The sequence below is a fragment of the Lytechinus variegatus genome, chromosome 6, assembly GCF_018143015.1.
Source record: "Lytechinus variegatus isolate NC3 chromosome 6, Lvar_3.0, whole genome shotgun sequence".
Classification (NCBI taxonomy): domain Eukaryota; kingdom Metazoa; phylum Echinodermata; class Echinoidea; order Temnopleuroida; family Toxopneustidae; genus Lytechinus; species Lytechinus variegatus.
Genome location: NC_054745.1, coordinates 28,631,101 through 28,645,708, shown reverse-complemented (window position 1 = coordinate 28,645,708; position 14,608 = coordinate 28,631,101).

Genomic DNA, 14,608 nt, shown 5'->3' with positions numbered 1-14,608 from the left:
TTTAAATGTGTGTAGTGGTTGACCTGTTTTTATTCAATCTCTAATCATGCAGTTTTGTCAACCGTTATAAATAATTTCCCTTAAAAAAACAGTTGCATTTACAGCACATAAATGTCAGGTAAACACATACAATCTGTAGATCTACATTGTAATTAATTTTGTCTCGCCTGCAATGCAGAAGCGGGATATTAATATAGTCGCCGCTTTTCCGGCGTTGTCATCGACATCAATTTTCACCTTGGACATACTGGTAATCAAGTATCTCACTGATCATCTTTCAAGAATTTCAGGTCACGTGACAAAGGTTAAATGTCATTTAGCGTCAATTGACTTTGACCATGTTGTGGTAGAACATCAAAACTTATCGTAGGTTATGATTGTCAAAAAAAAATGATAACCTTTCTTTAAATATTCCTGTTCGTTTGCATGTGACGCATATCAAGTATCAAGTTTTTTATCCCTCTGCTATTACATTCTTGCATTTACTTTACTTTAGGGAATGGGGAATACTTCGAAGAGACAAAGTGACTGTTGATAAGCTGTACTTTTTCTAATGTAAACTAATAATGTGTTGCTGCTTTTTTCTTATTTTTTTATTCTGTTATATTTGAAATTACTTGAATTAATTATATGTGATTTGTTATCCAAAATTATGAAAACACAATAAAAACTTTTTTTAAGTATCAAGTTTACTAGGCCAAGGTCAAAGATCCTTGGGGTCAATAAACTGGTAATAACCTACAAGGGTTTTGCGAATGGTTTGATTTTGAATTAGCAAGATATCTTAGAAATTATGAAACCTTATTCTACTGAACTTGAAGATCACGGTTATCAGGTGTTACATCAGTTACATGAATAGGTCTATAGCTCCGGGCTTTGGGGTAAAGTGCAAAGGTCATTTTGGTTCAATTAATTTTGACTGATTAATTTTCTTTATTTTTCAAGCTTTTTCTCCATTATCTGTATTATTGGGATTACAATCTAAAAATGTCTCCCTTTCTGTATTCCCCATCTCATTTCAGAATTATCTGATATTAGCCAGTGCGTCATGTGCGTGTATCCTTGTGCTCTTGGTCTTAACACTACAATGGATGCACCAGTCTCCTTCGTTCAGTGTCACACTGATGACATCATACAGATCAAGGGAAAGTCCCGCTCTGCCAATGATGTCACCATGGAAGCAGTCAAGCGGCGGAAGTCTTCTCGAAGATGGCAAACGTTCAAGGTTGAACGAATCATGGACGCAAGCCTGTAAACCTCTGACAAATCTCGCCTTCGTGAAAACTCACAAGACCGGTAGCACCACACTAGCTACGATAATAAATCGCTTCGGATTCACCCGGAAGTTATCGTTTATGTATAACCGGAAGCACTCGCATGGTCATTTCACGGTGCAGAAGTTAGAAGTGGAAAGATTGTTGCCTCCAATGTGTGTCAGGGAGGGTGATTACGGGAACTACCGAAATTATAATTTGATGACGGCACACTTAAGGATGTTGCCAAATTTAGTTCAGGTGAGGTTTATTTTAAGTTCAAAGTAAATCCCTCCATGTTTGTAAGCATTGTCGCGGTCAAGGTTATTTTTGCGAATTGCGTGAACAAATAGGGTTAAGCAGGCGATTAAATTTAGGGATAACCAATAGTCTTTGTGAAACTATAGTAGCCTCTGATTAATTTATGGTCTCTTATTTTGATAAACTTTAGCTTTATGATAATAAGACCTAGGTCCCTTTCCATAAGGACCTGTCGTAATAACAAGTGATCAATTTCTTTAACAAGTTTACAGTTAGCCAATCAAATTGACCGATTTCAGTCGCTTTGAACTATCATTGTGACGTTTTTATAAAACGGGCCCCTGAATATATGTTCTATTTTGATTTGTTTTATATAGTTGATGAAGTTGATGGCTCCGAATTTCAAGATGATCACCATCATCCGAAAACCACGGTCTCAGTTTGAATCCGCCTTCTCTCACTTCAACGCTGGGGGCAGCATGGGACTCCGTCCTCTCGATAGAAACACCACGCTTACTGAAGATTTGACGCGCTTCCTAACAAATCCCGCATTCTATTGGAGTCGCGCATCGTGGTTTGCGCGCTGGTATACGCGAAACGGACAACTGTATGATCTAGCGGATACAGACAACTTCGGGAGTACCCAGGAAGTGAGTCGGATGATAAGACGTCTCGATCGAATCATCGATTTAGTGCTGATCGCCGAATACTTTGACGAATCGCTGGTTATTCTCCGGAGATTAATGTGTTGGGACTTCAAAGACATCGTATACATAACGCAGAACTTGCGGAACGTGAGAGAAAAATTCCGATCCGAACAGTTGACGGTGAGAGAGACAGGAAGCGCGTCTGCGCTCAGTTGTGAACAACTTGGCGGACACGATCCTGTAGTGATTACTTCAACCAATCGCTCTGGCTGCGGAAGATCTGCTACGCATATGGATCCCGATGATGTTCTCATGTCGGCAATTATTGGGCAACGGCTCATCTTGCCTTCATTGAGACATGACTCAACGAACTTTGCATCAATAAGTTTCGGATGATCTAGCGTAGTTCGTTTGTCAAGCAGGAGGAATCAGACGCTAAAACGTTTGTTCAGCAGCGAATAATTCAACATTTTGTGATCAGGGTTGTAGATGATCTGGAACGAAACAGAAAAACTCACAAAAATGGTAAAAATAGGTTCTACACGAAAATGTTTAAGGTAAAAAAAAAAAAATTACAAAGTACTCATGTTTAAGTGAATAAATGTGAATGATGATAAATGGAGGAGGCAACTCGTAAATTTTCCTATCGGAAACTAGCACTGGCAAAGAAAAGCAGATGGTTTATTTCATGAATCATCATCTCAACAACTTCAGTTCTCCGGAGTCCGACAACCACGTTATGATACTAAATACATTTTTTTTTTTACTTATTTATTTATCTCTCCGGAAAGGGATATTCCAGGCTGAAAATAATATTATTAGAATGAAAAAGAGTAAAAAAAAAATGAACGAGTAGAACGCTGAAAATTTGATTAATATAATCAATATCTAATAAAAAATTAACGGAGATATTTAATTGTTCTAAAATCTTTTGTGAAAAACAGCTACCTGCATTATGTCGATTTGCAAAATTTCCGATGATGTTCTCATGTCCCCACTAATTCTTGATATAATTACATTAATGATAATACATTTTATATTTTCATACATTTTTGTTATGTTTGTTTGTAGTAAGCTAGGTAAGAAGAGGCAATTATTGTTATCTCACACACTAAATCCGTATTCAATATATTTTTCGTTTATGGTAGACAACGAATAAATAAATATGATTAAAAAAAATAAAAAAATAAGTGGAGACATGACGTCATCGGCTTGCTTGTTATAACTTCATTGAGACATGACTATATGGAGCTGTTTCAACGAACCAACGGAAAACTTTGAATTGTCATCAATTTCTTATTCTCTTTAGTTTCGTGATGATCACTTTTAGCGTAAACAAAGTTGTATAAAAAATCCAAGTTTGTCATCTTTAGCAAAGATACTACGAGGAAAAAATCAGACGCTTCGGCGATTTTTTTTTTAAACGCTCCCAAACGCCCTATGAATGCTCATGGGGGAAGGACACCCACTAGCGTTGGGTAAGTAAACCATCGCACATCGGCACGCAGCTGTGTATAAAACATATGGGGGGGACTGAGCGAGGGGACTTTGGAGAGGGCTCAAGAATGGTGCATGGGAATAATTCCACCTTTTGCATGTTTTGTTACCCAGCAACCTCTGGAATATATTCATCTTTAATCAAAGATAAAATAAACAAAATGTAAAAATCGTCTATTCCTTCAACCCTTTACCATTTCACGCATATGTTTTGTACACAACTATCTCTCGATACGCAAAGGTAAAAAAGGTCGTTACTTACTCAACGCTGTGGGGCGCTCTTCACGAGCGTTTCATTACGCGGTGTATGTACTGTCCGATCTTCCCCTTGTTTTTTCAAATATACAATATTTTTTATGGTTTCTTGTCAATTCGAGGGTGCTTATTACGAATCTGAATGATGACACTTGTGTAACCTTGAGCATTTTCCGCAAATTGGCAAAATCCAATATGGCCGCCAATATATGCAAATTACCCATGAAAATCATAAAACTGCCAGCAGATTAGCTATAAAATGTATGTAAATGTGTTGCAGGAGTGAAATGCTCTCTGAAAAAAAAGCAAATTTTGAAAAACATTTATTTTTCTTGATATTAAAAATGGCCACCATAGACCGCTGTATTCGACATTATGTACAATATGAATGGGGAAAATAATTTTCACAAAGGTGAGCACTAAATGCAAGTAATTGTGATTTTCTGTGAACTAATGGATGACAACTTGATTGCTAACAAAATGTTTCATTTGTTATGTCATGTATGTAATAAAAGTAACATTTTTATTCAAAAAGCCACCAAACGTCCTGAGAGTGTTATGGATGATATTAATGGGGACAAAAGAAAATCACAAGAGTGAGTACTAAAATGCAATTATTAAGTTAAGCGAGTGGACTACTGTTTAAAAAACATGTTAAATGAAACATGATATTTAAGATGCAATTTATGTGATAAATGCTGTATTTTGAATTCAAAATGGCTGCCATAGGCCCCATTTACATTATGTACAATGCGAATGGAGAAACTAATTTTTACAAGAATAAGAACATGAAATGCATGTAATTGTGATATACGAGTAAAATATTGTCTGAAAACATGGTTTCTAGCTTAACATCATTTCTTTTGTCATCCATGAGATAAATGCTGTATTGTTAAATTCAAAATGGCCCCTATAGACCCTAACAGTATTATCTACAATGTGAATGGGGACATGTAATTTTTGTAAGAATTTGGATACGCTTGACTATGAAATCCATATAATCCTGTATGAGTAAAATATTTGAAAGAAGGATTTTTATGAAATATAGCATTTCTTCTACCATGTAAGTGATAAATACTGTAATTTGACATTCAAAATAGCCGCTACAAGCCCTAATTAAATTATTTTACATGCGTTTAGGAAAACTTATTTTCAGTGGGAATCATAAAATATGCATATAACTGTGATGTACGAGTAAAAATATTGTCTTAAATATGATTTCTAAATATCATTATTATTATTTGAGGATACGGAAATTTCGCTCAATTGCGGATTAAGTTATCTCTAATGCAAAAAATCAATATTAAGAAGCAATGTGGGCTTTTACAGGAATTTCATTGCATTTTATTCATGAAAGTGTCGCATAAATGTTCTCGGCTCAATGTATTATCCTTTAAACTGTGATTCACACATCCCCCCAGAATTTACACAATATTTGGTATCATTTTAACAAGCAAGCATACATGTGCCCATTTTACACAATGTTGGGTAAACTGTTTTTAGAGTGTAGAAAATGTCCGCATACATTTGTAATTCCGAAGCTTCGTTATTCCGAAGGTTCGTATTTCCGAAGGTTCGTAATTCCGAAGGCTCGTAAGTCCGAAAACGAAATGAGGTTCGTTAATCCGAAAACGTAATGATTAACGAACCTTATTTCGTTTTCGGACTAACGAACCTCCGAACATCGAACCTTATTTCGTTTTCGGATTATCGAACCATCGGAATAACGCCACAAATGTTCGGATTAACGAACCCTTTTACGTTTTCGGATTAACGAACATCGAGGTATATAGGCATATTAACGTGTTTCGGAATTACGAACCTTCGGAATAGAGAACCTTCGGAATTACGAAGTGTCGACCGGAAAGAAGGGGGGCCCTGAAGCTTAAAAAAAGAATAGCGTGAGAAAACATTGAACATAACTTGCATGCCAACATCAGAAGAGAATTTAGGTTATATTTTCCATATCAATTGAGTATGCTCTCATATTTTCCTCTCTATTTCATATCTGACTGTCTGCCTACAATTCGTTTAGGATATTCCTCATTGGAATGGTCGCAACCGTGGTTGCCGTAGCAATCCTGATGGACGTGGTCAAGCTAATCCGTCGTCCAACCGACATCAAATACAAGCGAGTCCCAACTGCCTCCATGGAAGGGACTTAGAAGCAATCAATGGCCAGAGTGGAATTCATATTCGGAGTGACGTCACGTGGATTAGCGCGCTTCTTGACACCCTTGTGCGCAAGGTCAAAGGTCAAGCATTAACATTTCAAAAGTTCCTTCAATGAAATAGGAAATTATCAAGACTGTCTACCGCTCCTTAACAAAAATATAGAAAATAGCGATTGAAAAAAAATCCGCTGATGTCATTCTCCGTGTATACTTTATTAATAATATGATCTTTAAAAAGTCATATAGTAGCAAATATAATTCAACTATAACGTTGATTTTGATTTATTTAAGTACTTCTTCTTGTTAATTTACTGCTGGTGGAGGACTTAAAATTGTGTTTTTCATTCTTTTGTAATGCATACAAAAGTTTTGAAGACTAAAACTATTGTAAGAATTATTTGTAACACAGTCGTCCCATTTTATAGTCAGAAGTTTGCGTTCATGATTATCAAAACTATTTGATGCTCCTGAACAAAACAACAACGGGATATTATTATTTAAAAAAAATATATAAAAAACAAATAATACGCTCAAATCATTACTTTATATACCAGTCCAATCTGGGATCAACCGAAAGTTTGACTATCCTTATTTACAATTTGCTCTTAAAATAGCCGTAGAAGAGGAAATATAAAAAAAACTCAAATGATAATTGTGATTTATTTAAGTATGTCTTATTATTTTGATTGCTGGTGGAGGGCTCTTTTTTGGGGGGTGCATTATTTTCTAATGTAAGTTTGCGGAAGACGACATGAGTATAGTAAAATCATTTTAAGAATTAAAATGTAATCCTAACATTCTACATAGTGTCTCAGAAAAAAAATGTCTCATCTATTAATACATCGATATGTCCTACTGCGCTATAAAAAGTGTGGTGTTAAAACTTACACCAATTGGTGTTAATAAAGGACCACACCCTGAGGTGTTAAAATTACACCCTAGAGATTGAACATAACACCAAAGAGTGAACTAAAGGTGGTGTAATATAGGTGTAAAACTAACACCATCAATTTAACACCGGTGTAAAAGAACTGGTGTGGCCCTTTATGTACACCGGTTAACAATACAGTTTTTGTCTCACCTGCGAAGCAGAGTGAGACTATAGGCGCCGCTTTTCCGACGGCAGCGGCGGTGGCGTCAACATCAAATCTTAACCTGAGGTTAAGTTTTTGAAATGACATCATAACTTAGAAAGTATATGGTTCTAGTTCACGAAACTTGGCCATAAGGTTAATCAAGTATTACTGAACATCCTATTAAAGTTTCATGTCACATGACCAAGATCAAAGGTCATTTAGGGTCAATGAACTTAGACCATGTTGGAGGAATCAACATCGAAATTTTAACCTGAGGTTAAGTTTTTTAAATGTCATCATAACTTAGAAAATATATGGACCTAGTTCATGAAACTTGGACATGACGTTAATCAAGTATCACTGAACATCCTGCATGAGTTTCACGTCACATGACCAAGGTCAAAGGTCATTTAGGGTCAATGAACTTTGGCCGAATTGGGGATATCTGTTGAATTCCCATCATAACTTTGAAAGTTTATGGTTCTGATTCATGAAACTTGGACATAATAGTAATCAAGCATCACTGAATATTTTGTGCAAGTTTCAGGTCTCATGATTAAGGTCAAAGGTCATTTAGGGTCAATGAACTTTGGCTGAATCGGGGATATCTGTTGAATTACCATCATAACTTTGAAAGTTTATTAGTCTAGTTCATTAAACTTGGACATATGAGTAATCAAATATCACTGAACATCCTGTGCGCGTTTCAGGTCACATGACCGAGGTCAAAGGTCAATGAACTTTGGCCGAATTGGGTGTATCTGTTGAATTACCATCAAAACTTTGAAAGTTTATGGATCTGATTCATGAAACTTGTACATAAGAGTAATCAAGTATCACTGAACATCCTGTGCGAGTTTCAGGTCACATGATCAAGGTCAAAGGTCATGTAAGGTCAATGAACTTTGGCCATGTTGGGGTTTTTTGTTGAATAACCATCATATCTCTGTAAGTTTATTGGTCTCGTTCATAAAAAGTGGACATAAGAGTAACCATGTATCACTGAACATCTTGTGCGAGTTAGAGTAGTATTCAAAGTCAGCACTGCTGCTATATTGAACCGCGTGATGCAGGTGAGACGGCCAGAGGCATTCCACTTGTTGCTGTGTAGAATCGTCTCCCTGTATATTCCGGTACCAATTTCATACGGATCTTTGCGCGTATGACTGAGTCAATCTCAAAAGGATGGTAAAATCTGAGTTGCGCCGGGTTGACGGCTGAAGAATTAAACAAAGTGTGAACAAATATTGTGTGCAGGCAGGAAGACACCTACCACACGCACATACACCCTTCCGCACATTCACAAACACACACGCACACACCCTCGTCTCCACATCCACACACATAACACATCACCTTCCCCCAACACGCATCGCCATCCACACACACACACACAAACCCCCTTACACTTGTAAAGGGCTAAACATAACCTTTTTCAACTCAGGCAACCCATTTTGAAGGAGGTAGTACAATAATATGACAGTTGTCCATTATGATCAGCGACAAACTATACCAATGAGAAAAGGGAGATATGGGAATATGTAAACAGTGCTATATAAAGGGTCTATGAACTTGTGTGCGGAGTGGCTGGGTGTATCGGAGGATGTGTGATGTGTGCGTGATGCATTGTTCACACAGAGCCGAGTTGGGTTCACGAGTTTGTGCGAGTTGTGGCGAGTTGATTTTTTGGGCTACTCGCGGCAAGTTTTCATTCAACTCTTGATAACTCTCCGTTACTCGCAGCTACTCGGCACAGCTCTACAACTCTTGGCAAATCGACTGATGTCGCAGTAATATTGCCGGTGGTCCTCCAAACCGTCGTATCCACAAACGACGGTTGAAAACCCATTTCAGAGAAAATCGACTTCATAGTTTACTTTAATTTTTGCAATTAGGTCTACGGCCTTGCAACATATTCATTGCTAGAAAAATACATGGTTGGAAAGACCAAGAAAATTGCTTGACAATGGTATCCTTATTTTTACACAAAACCAAGGATTGTGGAAAATATTGCAAAAGAGCTCCGTGCTTGCAATTTCGGTTTGAGCGGTTTAGATTCACCCTGTACAAAAATGCCACGGGGAATACAACAACCCAGACCGCGATTTCAATGCGGCGTTCAGTCAAAACGTCGTATCGCTTTTGACGTGCAAAGTCATTTTGCAGTTGGCCGATACGACAGTTTGGTTGACCGCGCGCACTGAAATCGCGGTCAGTCAAAAAGTCGTATTGCTCTGCTGCAGTACATGTTCCCAATGGGATTTGCGCATTTTATCAAAAAAATGTATGTCATCGCCGTGAAAATCCCCTCATATCTCTGAAACTAAAATAAATTGATGCCTTCATTTGTGAATAGAATAGGACTTGTATATTCATTTTCTGCAAAAATCTCAAAATCGATTTTTATTTATTTATTTTTTTTTTTTTTTTTGGGGGGGGAACAAAATTGACTGATACGACGGTTCGGATGAACGCCGATGATATGTTACGTGTATGGGGTATGTGCATAATGGTGATGGATGGGACCAAACCCTAACAATATCTGTGATAAAAATGTATCCTCATGATGCTTTTTTTTAAATAGGAGGACATTCTCAAAGTGTAAACTCTTGAGAGCTATGGTTGTTTCTGGTGGCTCAACGGGTCTGCAACGTGACAAACTGTGAGGGCGCTATGCTCGGGAGTAAGGTCACACTGGTGCGGTACTATATTGACGAGCCAAAGTAAACAACAATAGGGAGTATTCACAAAGAACGCTTTCAAGAACCTAGAATATGTATTGCCAAATGCCCTTCACAACAACAATAAAAAACATCAACAACCAAGAAGCCTTTGTCGAATTTGGTGAATCAATTAATTAAAGCATCACTTTCTGGAAAAATAACAAATTTCCACCACGAAACAGCTCTTCCGGTTTAACCAATGTTCGACAAAGACCTCCTAGCTGTTCATTGCCATTGACTCTATTCTTATATTCATTCTGCGTCGCAGTTGCGAAAAAAAATCACTAGTTTCTCCAACATAAGCGAGGCCAGACACAAAATGAATTTGGTATCTCCAAAATACTCTAGCAAAGGTGGCATGAATAACGCATGGAACCGAGATAGCATTAGGTGTAAAGTCTAACGTTAATTCCTGGCTGTCGCAATAGTGGGAGTTGATCTTGAACCTCGATCTAACCCTCGTTATCTTTTGTAAGTCTTCGTGATTGGCAGAGGATGTCATGGAAAGGTAATACCATGGTCACATTTGCTCTACGGTGGCCGTACGGCGAGTCGAAACAGCCGTTTTATTCATTTATTTTCAAACCACCTATATTTAGCTGGCACAAAAATGTTAAAACGGCTGTTTTTGACTCGCCGTACGGCCGCCGTAGAACAAATGTGAGCATGGTATAACGCGCATTATCTGATTATGGGCACACATGAGTATTACAGCCCCATTCACTCACGTGTTATATCATAGCTCATCAAAAAATCATTAAAAATCAATCCCTCGATAGATTTTCCTTTATTTCACTGACATTAGTCACATTTAACAGTACATTAAGACTTGATATGTTAATCAGGTACTTGCCCAGCTCAATCAAAATTAAATGGCCTGAAATAAGAACAAACATAATTTCGGCCAGTTCATTGCCAGAAAAACCAGAACTGCATTGTGGGTAATAATAATTAAAATGAAATACAAAAATGCAGTCTAGCCTCCCCAAACGCCTTAATTATGAAAAGTATGAACATAGAATTATCTTTATCGTTTTTCCTTTGATATACAAACATTTGATCTATTTTTAATGAATTATTTTAATCAATAAAGTCACGTGATCTTTACTTAAGCCTGTCCGGCATGCTTTGCGCGCAGATGAATTACTCTCCTGTGCACTGATCTCTCCCTTATCTGGATGGGAACAATAACGCTGATTGGCCTATTCCGTGTTGAAGCACCGGAAGTTGGTACCTCCGCACGCCGAGTTCCCCCAAGAGCCAAAATCGAAGTATAGTCTGGTTCACGACATTAGTATCAATTTTAATTATACTTACCAGATCAACTCTTATAACAGCACTTTTCAATGTGAATTTATACCTAATACATAGTTTAAGATGTCGTCCTGTGCCACGTATAATTGCACTTATCGTGACGACCGTGGAAACAGAGAAAAGGGGATTACTTTTCACAGATAAGACAAGCTGGTGAACTGCATAGTTGTAGACTTTATGTAGTCCCATGTGCTGAAATACATGTGTGGTAATTCTAAATTACCAGAGCATGTTTCCAAAACTTTAAAACTCCAGGGGGGGGTAATCGATTGTTGTGATTTCTCTGGAAGCGTGATGAATTTAAACTATGATTCAAATAAATATTCAGTTTATTAATATTCACAAATGTCACCAAGTTTTATGAGTTTATCAGTCATGTTTGGACAGAAGAATATCACGAGACACGAAAATACTGACCGTGTAGCCTGTATTCTGAAATTTGACTTAAGTAAAAACTGAAAATCTGCCGTTTCGGAGGAGTTAAAAAAAAAATTGCGAAGCATAGATCCTGACCGAAATAGACTGATTTTTTGGACAAGGACGGGATCTACAGGTATTCTGAAAATTATTTTGTCTTTTATTTGTGAAAGGACAATAAAATTTACAAGCTAGAGGTACATGTACGGTAGGACTAGGACTTTAGGGGGTTATGTAACTTGTGGCATGTGAATTTGTGATATTTCTCTGTCAACAATAGATCGAATTATTTTTTCCGAGAACTCATTTTTTAAACAAAAGTATGTAAAAAAAAGTTATGAGATGCTGAATGTCTTCAAAGAAAAAAAATGTCTCGGTGGAACAAAAAAAGGGGGGTTATCAACCAGAAATTTAGGGGTGACGCAAGAAAAATAACCTGACAAGCAAAAAAAAGGTTATCAACCCAAAATTTAGGGAGCGGGATGCAAAACAAAAGAAATAATCTGACAAGCATCGAAAAAAGAATATTAACCAGAATTTTAGGGCGGACCACAATGATTTTAGGGGGGTCCACCTTAGGGGGGATGCAGGAAAAAAATGACAAGCAAAAAGAACAAAAAAAGTAAATTTTGGGGGTCTATCCCCCACCTAAAATATAGGGGACAGGACCCCCCCCTCCCCCGCTTCCGCTGCCTATATGAACAAACTGGGTAGAGGATAATTGAAGAGGGTCGATCGATGTGACAGAAGGAGAGAGAGAAGGTCAAGTCCAACTCAGAAAAATATTGATTTGAATCAATAGAGAAAAATCAGACAAGCACAATGCTGAAAATTTCATTAAAATCGGATGTAAAATAAGAAAGTTATGACATTTCAAAGTTTCGCTTATTCAAAAAAAAATTGTGATATGAACAAGCCAGTTACATTCAAATTGAGAGAGTCGATGATATTACTCACTCACTATTTCTTTTGTTTTTAATAGTTTGAACTATACAATATTTCAATTTGACGAATTTGACGATTATAGGACCTCCTTGCCTGAAGCACAAAATGTTAATAATGGAATACCAACCGAGATGTGCATATAACTGAAATGAAGCGAAACTTTAAAATGCCATAACTTTCATATTACATCCGATTTTGATGAAATTTTCAGTGTTATGCTTGTATGCTTGTTGAATTTTTCTCTTTTATTCAAATCAAGTTTTTGTTGGGGTGGACTTGTCCTTTAAAGGGCGAGTCCACCTCACGGAAACGATTATTTGAATAGAGAGAAAAACCACACAATAATGCTCAAAATTTAATCAAAATCAGAAGTAAAATATGAAAGTTATATTTTTAAAGTTTTATTTAAGCGATGAGATTTTCGGTGTTACACTTGTTTGATTTTTTTTGGGGGGTGGACTTAAATTAAAGGGGGTTTCAAGCCCAGTGTTATAAGCCTGCATAACCTAGAAAATCGCCAAAATCGTCGCCCTATCGATCCTAAGAGGTTATTTGGCAAACCTCCAAAATACCCCTAGACAAGTCAAAGATTTCATCCATTCTTCCTTAGGTGAGAAAAACACCAACCCCTTCAAAATTATGTTTCCGAAATGTACTGGGAAAGTACCATGGTTTCAAGAAAATTGCGAATTCTGGCACCTTAAATATATATGAAGTTTTGTTTAAAAAGCAAGAGCTTCAGTGTGCAGACAGCTAGCGTATCGCTCACAATGCATATGCTAATGGAGCGATCGCGTTCTTTTTGGGGGAACTGGTATGGCGGACAATAGAACTCGCTGGCTTCAAACAAAGGACCCTCCCCGCATATCCAGTTAGGGGAGAGATCAGTGCTCCTGTGCCCTATAAAGCAGCTTGCCTGTTTCCCTCAAGAGGGCGACAAACACTTTACCTATACATTTTTGTATGATTGTCACCATTTGTTGGTAAGAGTGGTCATTTTTTTTTCATTCGGTTTTAGAAAAAGTGTGATATTGAATATCGCTTAGGGATAGCGACTGGTTGTTGATTTGAACGGGAATAAGTTGCACATAATAAAGAAAGCCATTTTTACAAAGGTTTTCAGTTCAACTTCAAGACCACAATCCATTTTTTATTTAGAAATTTTACATCTCTCATCTAGCAAAGTTTACATCAGATATATATGTACTACTTACATTGGCGGCGGAGCAGAGGATTATCTCTTGAGTTTTTTTGGGGAACGCAACAATAGCTGCCCCCCCCCCCCCCAAACACAAAAGATAATCCTCTGCTCCGCCGCCAATGACTACTTACATGACATACTTATGAATAAAAAATACATTGATCAGTCATTCTTTACTTTACACTACAATTCCAGTGCAACGAACTGGGTCACATAGTTTGTGTTTTGATAGGTCACTATGGTCAATAATTTACATTGGTGTTGGGACAACACCAACACCAGCTACAACACCGTACTTGAAATCACGCTGGTGTTGGGATTGACCTCGGAAAATATGACGTTTTTCCTGCAGTTTGTGTTGAATGTCGTCTGCTCAACCGAGCATTACAGCTGGTGTTGACGATCTACGTGCAATTTCCCCATTCACCAACACCAACCCCCGGGATTGGGGAAATCGTGATTTCAAGTTCGGTGTTGGTGTTGGTGTTTATGAACTGTAGTTTACGAACAGGAGGCGAACACGATGAAACACCCCCGTAAAATTATCTATTACAGTTAATATGAGCGCAAATCATTAGAGTTTTACACATTTTAATAAATAATATTTGTTTTCTGATTATTGCAGTGATTTTAACCTGTGCATTCTGTACAATAACATTTTACTGCAATTTCTTCCCGATTTCACTTTCGTCGTCGAGAATTTCTCGCGTAAAGTTGAGATGATCAGCAGCGCAGAGGCGTGACGTCATAGGATATCGATAACGCGATCGGTATCGCTCCTCTGAACTCCAGTGGCGTAGCTAGGATTTTTTCCCGGGGGCAATGGGGGGTCCTTGCTTTTTCAG